Below are 7,547 nucleotides of genomic sequence, written 5' to 3'. Positions count from 1 at the left end.
GTCCAACAGTATAAATTTTTTTGAAAAAGGAGGTTGGAAAAGTCGGGAAAATGCATTTTAAAGAAAAAAAATAAAACAATTTTCTCTTTTCTTTTATTTACAAATTTGCCACCTTCTTTTGGTTAATTATAAAATTGGTCCTTGTCACACAATAAGGCTCGTCACACTATAAGAAATGTGTCACACATGATCTCTCCTATATATATATATATATATATATAGGAGAGATCATGTGTGACACATCTCTTATGGTGTGACGAGCCTTATTGTGTGACAAGGACCAATTTTGTAATTAACTAGGAGAATGTAGCAAATTTGTAAATAAAATGAAAGAGAAAATTGTTTTATTTCTTTTCTTTAAAATTAATTTTCCCGACTTAATTAGCCGGTCATTTTAAGATCCCAGAAGCTCAAGTAAAAAAATTCTGGTGAATAGAATCTGGCGATTTGTTTTTCTATGAGAAAAAAATGCCCAGAAAATTTTCAAAAAATTCCAAAAAATGTAAAACATTTTTTTGAGAAACTTTAATTCTTCACTCAAAGTGAGATTCCTTACGGTTTAGTCCTAAATCAACGGAATCCGGCGATCAGGTGAGCGTTTTCCGGCGAGAAAACAGAAAGTTCCCAGTAAATTCTCAACAAATTCCAAAAAATGTAAAACATTATTTTAAGAAACTTTAATTCTTGGGTCGAAGTAGGATTTCTTACGGCTTAGTCCCAATAAAACAATTTCCTTAATTTTATCCATTTTACATGTTTCAACAATTTATTGGATCAAAACCGTAAGAAATCTCATTTTGAGCCAAGAATTAAAGTTTCTTAAAATGATGTTTTACATATTTCAGAATTTTTTGATAATTTTCTGGGCACTTTTTGGTCTTACCTTTCAGCACTATGTGTTGCAATATTTTGTTGGAACAATATAAGTATTCTGTTGAAACAATATGACTATTCTGTTGGAATAATATAATTATTCTGTTGGAAGAATATAAAAATTAGAATTATTTTCTAAATAATATAACTAATATAAATTTGAAGATATTATATTAAATATTAAGAAACAAAAATGAAATCGAAGATATAGATAATAAAATTGATTTGGAACAATTGTTAAAGTGATTTATATTATGTTGGAACAATATATGTATTATGCTGGAATAATAGAACTATTTTGTTAAAAAAAATGGTACGCTGATTTATTTTGTTGGAACAATATAAGTATTATGTTGGAACAAATGATACACTGATTTGGAACAATTTCGTACGCTGTCGGAACAACGTAAGTATAACAAAAAAATGTGCCCATAAAATTATCAAAAAATTTCAAAACATGTAAAACATGATTTTAAGAAACTTTAATTCTTGGCGCAAAATGAGATTCCTTACGGTTTTGACTCTACAAATTGTTGAAGCATGTAAAATGGATAAAATTAAGGAACAAGTTTTATTGGGACTAAACCGTAAGAAATCTCGCATCGTTCCAAGAATTAAAGTTTCTCAGAATAATGTTTTACATTTTCTGGAACTGTTTGCAAATTTTCTGGACACTTTTTTTTCGCAAGAAAACGCCCACCCGGATTCCGTTCACCGGAATTTTTTTTAGTTGAGCTTCATGGATCTTAAAATGACCGTCTAATTTAGACGAGTCTAATAGTATAAAACTTTTCGAAAAACGAGGTTAGAAATGTCGGGAAAATGTATTTTAAAGAAAAGAAATAAAACAATTTTCTCTATCCTCACTTTCCTTTTATTTACAAATTTGCCACATTGCCTTTTTCAATTATCATGAAAACTACGTAGTTTTGTTATGTCACACAATAAGCTCATTGTCACAACCCTAACTCCTTGTCACACTGGATCTCACCCATATATATATATATATATATATTAAGGTTAAAAATTAAAATTACTTTAATATCCATAAAAAAATTTATATTTACATGATATATGGGTTAGATGGGTTATATGAGTCGGGTTATATGGGTTCGCTGGTTAGATTGACACGACCCATAGACTCGTCTAAATTATACGGGTTACAACGAATTCGCGAGTCAACCCGCGAACCGACCCGCTTATTTTACGGGTTAGGCATGTCGACCCATTTATGACACAAACCCATTTATCTCAACCCTAATTCGTTTAATTTCCGTGTTACGTGAATCGTGTTATCGTGTTGTAATCCATATTGACAGCCCTAATTTTATCATTATAAATTGTATTATTCCGAGAGTATTTTAGAATTTATCCATACAGTTCTCGAAAATGAATTCCGAATCTCTCCGAGTGTTATTTACTATTCCAGGGTTTAAACCAATTTGATGTTTTTACATATTGAGTTTTTATAAGGTCTTTTTTATAAATAGCAATATCCATATTTTATGCATTGAATCCAAATAAAATCTGTAAAATCATTTAAAATCTCAAAATTTAAAAATAAGCTAGTGTGGTGAAGCTCTTAGCCTAGTGGTTGAGAGTTTACCTATGCCTTGGGAGGTCATGGGTTCGAATCACATCCGGGTCTGGTGGGGATTTTTCTTTATTCTTTAATGTAAGCGCATTGCGCGCAAATTTTTTTTTTTAAAAAAAAAAAAAATCTAGTCTAATTAAAAAGAAAAAAGTATGAATGACAACAATGTTAGAGATCTCTGTATACACAACCAACTGTTTGCGACGAGACAATTCATAAGCATACCCGTTTTGCAATGAAATGCATAACTTGAGCCTCTGTAAGGTTGCTTCTTACTTTCCTCACTACATACGCCATGGGAATTTGTCCTGCTTCATCATCAGGGCGTACCTGCAACCATATAATGCAAATTAATATATATCCACCTCTTGTTGTTTATTAGAATACAGATACCTTGATGACAAAGTTATGGAAATTGTCTATATTAATTTACCAAAACGGTCGGATCCTATGGATAGCTTTGCTTCATCTCTGGAAAATTTAAGAGATGACAGTACGATCGGTCTATATTGCTCAAGAACAGGTTCTATTGAAGCCTTTATCAACTCAGACACTGCTTACAAACATCAAAATTTCGAGACACACATATAGTCCTATCGAAATAATAACACAAACAGTAACTTCAAAATACCAAACTTAGAAATCATTTAATTTCCTATACCTAGAGCTGCATACATCCAATTAAAAGACCGAAAAATGGGATCCAAAACAGTTCTTACCTCATTGAAATAGGGCCAGATCTTTGTAAGATGTTGATTGAGCCAATTCTTACCTCAATGAGTAAGGTGTATCTTTGCTCTATTCCAAACCTTATCAAAACAGAGGAGACATAATGATAAGTCTCTATTTCAGCGATAAAATATCCACTTGTTATGCTATTTGTTAGCCGGTTTGATTGTTATCACGGGTTTATTACTTGTTTTGTGTATTATGCTCCTACAGGGACTTATTATGAAGAAAGGAGCTGGATTGGGATTATTTGGAGCTAATTTGGTTAAAGATAAAATCTGGAGCTGTTTTAAAGATCTGAAGTCGAAACTGGAAGTTAGTCTTGCGCAAGACTAAGAAGCAGACGGGCAGAAATCCAGATAAATCAAGTGCGAATCTGTTCAATTCCATCGCGTTTTCAGATGTCTATTCAAGAGTTTTAAGCCTATAAATCAGGAAGGAAGAAGCCAAGTAGTATTAGGAAGTTAGAATATTTATTTTTTTATAATTAGTTAGGATTTATCTCCTAATTAGGGTTGGAGAACTCCTATAAATAGGAGAGGATCTATCTCTAATAAAAAAATTCCGTTTTATAATCAAAATTCAATTTTAATTCAATTTTCATTCCGTTTTTAGTTTTTAGGTTTAGCTTTTATTTTTATTTTGTTCTCTCTTTCACAAGAGAGAAAGGTTTTTCTCCATGGCTATTCATAGCTAAACTTGTATTTTCAATTAAGGGTTAATTCAAAGAAGGTTTTCTTCATTATTGTGAGACTGTTGTGCTTTAATTCTTATCTTACCGCTTATTTGTTCATTGCATTTTAGGGATTTATTCTCAATTGATTATTCATTCTTCGAATGATAACTGCAGGTCGTTCTTTGAATTGGATTGTCATACGGCTCAATTGGTAAAGTTAGAGTTTTACCTAAACGAACCAATAGTAGCAATCGATAATATAAATTAAGTTAGTTTTGTATTTGAAAGAATAGATTCAGATTTGACAACCTAAGGGCTGTGAAGTTATATTTATCTTTGTAGGTTTCGACGCCAATCACATAAGCACTCACATAAAAGTTCTTAAGTAAGCATATGAGATTAGACCAGACAACAGAGATTTAAAGAAATACCTTAATGATTTGAAGACAACAGAGCTTAGATTAGATTCCAGAGGACGAAATCAGTTGATGGACACCGATGGAATATCAGAGAGAGAGAGAGAGAACTTGGGGTGATCTTCTTCCGCCTCACATAGCAATGGCCTTTGTTGCCGTCACAGAGAGAGAACGAAAGGAAAATTAGGGAGCGACTAGGAAGAAGCTAATTTAGGGTTTCCTCACACCAGATTAGCAAAACAGAGGAGATCGGCGGAGGCGTTCACGAGAAAGAGAGAAGAGGCAAGGTAGGGTTAGTAAATTAAAAATAAATAAAAAACAAATTAATGTTTGGCAAACAGGTAAAGAATTGTGTTTGTAAGGGTAAAAACAAAATTAAGAGTTAAATTTTCGATAACAATAAATATTTTGATTTTTTGTAGTGACACTTTTTAAAAGTGTATTTAAAAAAGCGTTGATATAGGGGTTATTTTTTGTAGTGAGATTATACTAAAAGAATTAGTACATGTTTTATTCATATCTAAAATTCACTTCGTTCATGTTCATATTCTTTTCTAAAATTAGAACACAACCAATCATGTTTGGCAAATAGTTTTTTTTTTAATTAAAGGTTTGAACTATTTTAGAGATTTTAACTAGTCAAAATTTTAATAGTGATGTTTATCGAGAAAATTGTTGAAAGAGTTTATTAGATTCAAAAAAACTAATTTTAAAAAAGCTTAAGAGTTCTTTCAATTAGTTTATTATTGCATGTCTTTTGAATAATATTTTTACCTCTAACTACTACACTTTAACTCCAAATCAAAATTTTATATGTGTCATTATATAAAGAAAATTATTAGTAATCAGCTAAGTTTTACTAAACAAATAAGCAGTTAATCAAATCAGTTAACTAATAATTAATTGCCAAACAGTGCCTTAAAATCATACTAATCGATTAATAGTGGAAAGTACTGCAATGTACTTCTCAATTCGGCCCAATGATTTTGGGTCAATCCTAAAAATCTACAATATCGTTTTTCTTTCGAATAATCATAATAATTTCCACTGATTCTTTAGTCAATTTTGCGAGGTGGACTATATTGACTCGATGTTCAAATTTTTATGAAAGATTCAAGTGATTATTTTATCAAGAAACAATCAATTTCAATAATTTTTGTGCTATTGTCAAAATTAGGCTTCTTGTTTTAACAATAATTATATTAATTATTAGATTTCTTTATTAATTTTGAAATTGTACTTATATATTTATTTATTAATTAATTTAAAATATATTAGTATAGTTCTTAAAAAAAAGATATTAATATATCAATAGTTTTACCTATTAACAAAACAGAATCATAATTTTATCAAAAAATTAATAATGGTTCCTCATCGTATTAAGATGGTTTGTGGTAGGGCCGGTCCTGGACATTGTTTCGTGAGCATCTGTCTAGTGTCCAAGAAATTAAGAAACCAAAACAATATTTTTTACATAGTATATATATAAATAAAATCACAGCAGGAGGGTTTTATTACTGTGATTTGGTTTTTCTTGTCCTGCTGTGATTTGTTTTTTTTTTCGATTTGGTAAGAAATCTCTTAAAAGGTCATGGGTTCGAGTTTTAGGAGCAGCCTCTTGCCAAATAAATTGGCAGGAGAAGGCCTGCCCCTAGTACACCCTTGTGGTGGGACCCCTCCTCGGACCCTCGCTCAGCGGGGACGCGTAGTGCGACCGGGCTGCCCCTTTGGTAAGAAATCTCTGAACCTAATTTTTATTTTCAATGTTAAATATTTGAAATCTTGTATTCTTCTACTGCTGTGATTTGGGTTTTTTTATTGCTATTTGGTAAGAAATATTTTAACATATAGCAATTACTAATTTAGGGTTTTTTTTAGCAAATAACTTATTTGAGGTTTTTTTTAATAGGAATCATAATTTATATTAACAGGTTTTTTAATAGGAATTATAATTTATATTAACAGGTTCATAGCAATTACTGATTTGGGTAATTAATAAAATTTATTTTATTAAGTTTTTCATATTATACTGTTAGCTGCTTTCAAATTTTTTATATTTCCTCAAGTATTTCAATTCAAATATTTATAGTATTTTATATTAGTGTTAGCAGGTTCTAAGTTTTTAATATTTCCTCAAGTATTTCAATTTAATTCAAATCTTTATAGATTATTAATTTTACTCTTCATTTACAATTAAAGGTTATAATATAATTGAAAACTGACTAAAGTTGGCATAATCCAAGTGCTATAATTCCTTTGATATTTTGATTGATTGAGTGATTATTAACTTTTATTTGTAGTTATTATTGTTATTTATAAATTATGATATGCCCTCTAAAATACATTTGTCTGGAAGTGGAAAAAAGAAATAAGAGAATCTGATTTAGAAAATGAAGAAAGTCAATATAGAAAGAGATCCCGAGTGATTTAGAGTAATTTTGATTTTTTTAGCATCTTTTGACGTTGTATTCTTAACTGTTTTGATTTTTTTCATTGCCTATTAATAAAACCGGGCTTAGAAATCGAGGGTTTGTATAATAATAAAAAAAAACAAATGAATTGTCTTGGTTGTGACTGTTGGCTTTGAAATTGCTATATTAAGAATAATGTATATTATTGTCCATTGAAAAAGAAAGAATAATGTGTATATTGTGGTGCCAATGAATGCAATAGAATTTTATATTTGAAGGACAGCTCGGGCGAGCTGGCTCACCCAGCTCGGCGAGCTGACCTGCGGGAATCAGTCAAAAAACTGATTCCCGGCCCCACGATGCCACGATCAAGTCTCATGCTTCCCACCTGCAAAAGGAAACGAATTAGGTCAGATACGGGGTCCGAACTACAACTATAAATAGAACTTTTATCTCGTAAATTAGACATCCTTTCATTCTTGTAAAAACTCTAGCTTTCCCCTTGAAGATGATAAGATATTATTAGTTGTACATATTTTTTAGTTATTGTTTTGAATTAGTCTCAGATATTTTGTATTTCAAAATACCTACAACTGCAACTTCTTATCTCTTTGTAACTATATATACACGATCCATCTAATGAGAATATCATTAAGAGTCAAATACTTTTCGTGGTATCAGAGCCTAAGTGGTTTTACAACTCTGTTTCTCTCTCATCGTTCTTTCCCCTTTTTTTCTCCTTTTCTCTATATTTGACTCTTAATCAGCTTTCATGGCAACCAACGGTACCACTGCTGCCAACTCAAGCTTCGCCTCCACCATTATTTCTGCTGCTCCTTCCGTCAATT

General features: G+C 30.9%; 1 long non-coding RNA gene across 1 annotated transcript; it reads right to left on the bottom strand.

The window, feature by feature from the left end:
• Nucleotides 1-2,521: 2,521 nt before the first annotated feature.
• Nucleotides 2,522-4,577, bottom strand: LOC136235087 (uncharacterized). Its single transcript, XR_010691643.1, has 3 exons — nt 4,304-4,577; nt 3,187-3,276; nt 2,522-2,797 (listed from the first exon to the last, which is right to left on the bottom strand). It is a non-coding gene; the product is annotated as an uncharacterized lncRNA (long non-coding RNA).
• Nucleotides 4,578-7,547: the final 2,970 nt, after the last annotated feature.

Source organism: Euphorbia lathyris, chromosome 7 (genome assembly GCF_963576675.1).
Source record: "Euphorbia lathyris chromosome 7, ddEupLath1.1, whole genome shotgun sequence".
NCBI classification, from domain to species: Eukaryota; Viridiplantae; Streptophyta; class Magnoliopsida; order Malpighiales; family Euphorbiaceae; genus Euphorbia; species Euphorbia lathyris.
The sequence above is the reverse complement of the archived record's forward strand: the minus strand, read 5'-3'. Positions and strand labels throughout refer to the sequence as shown.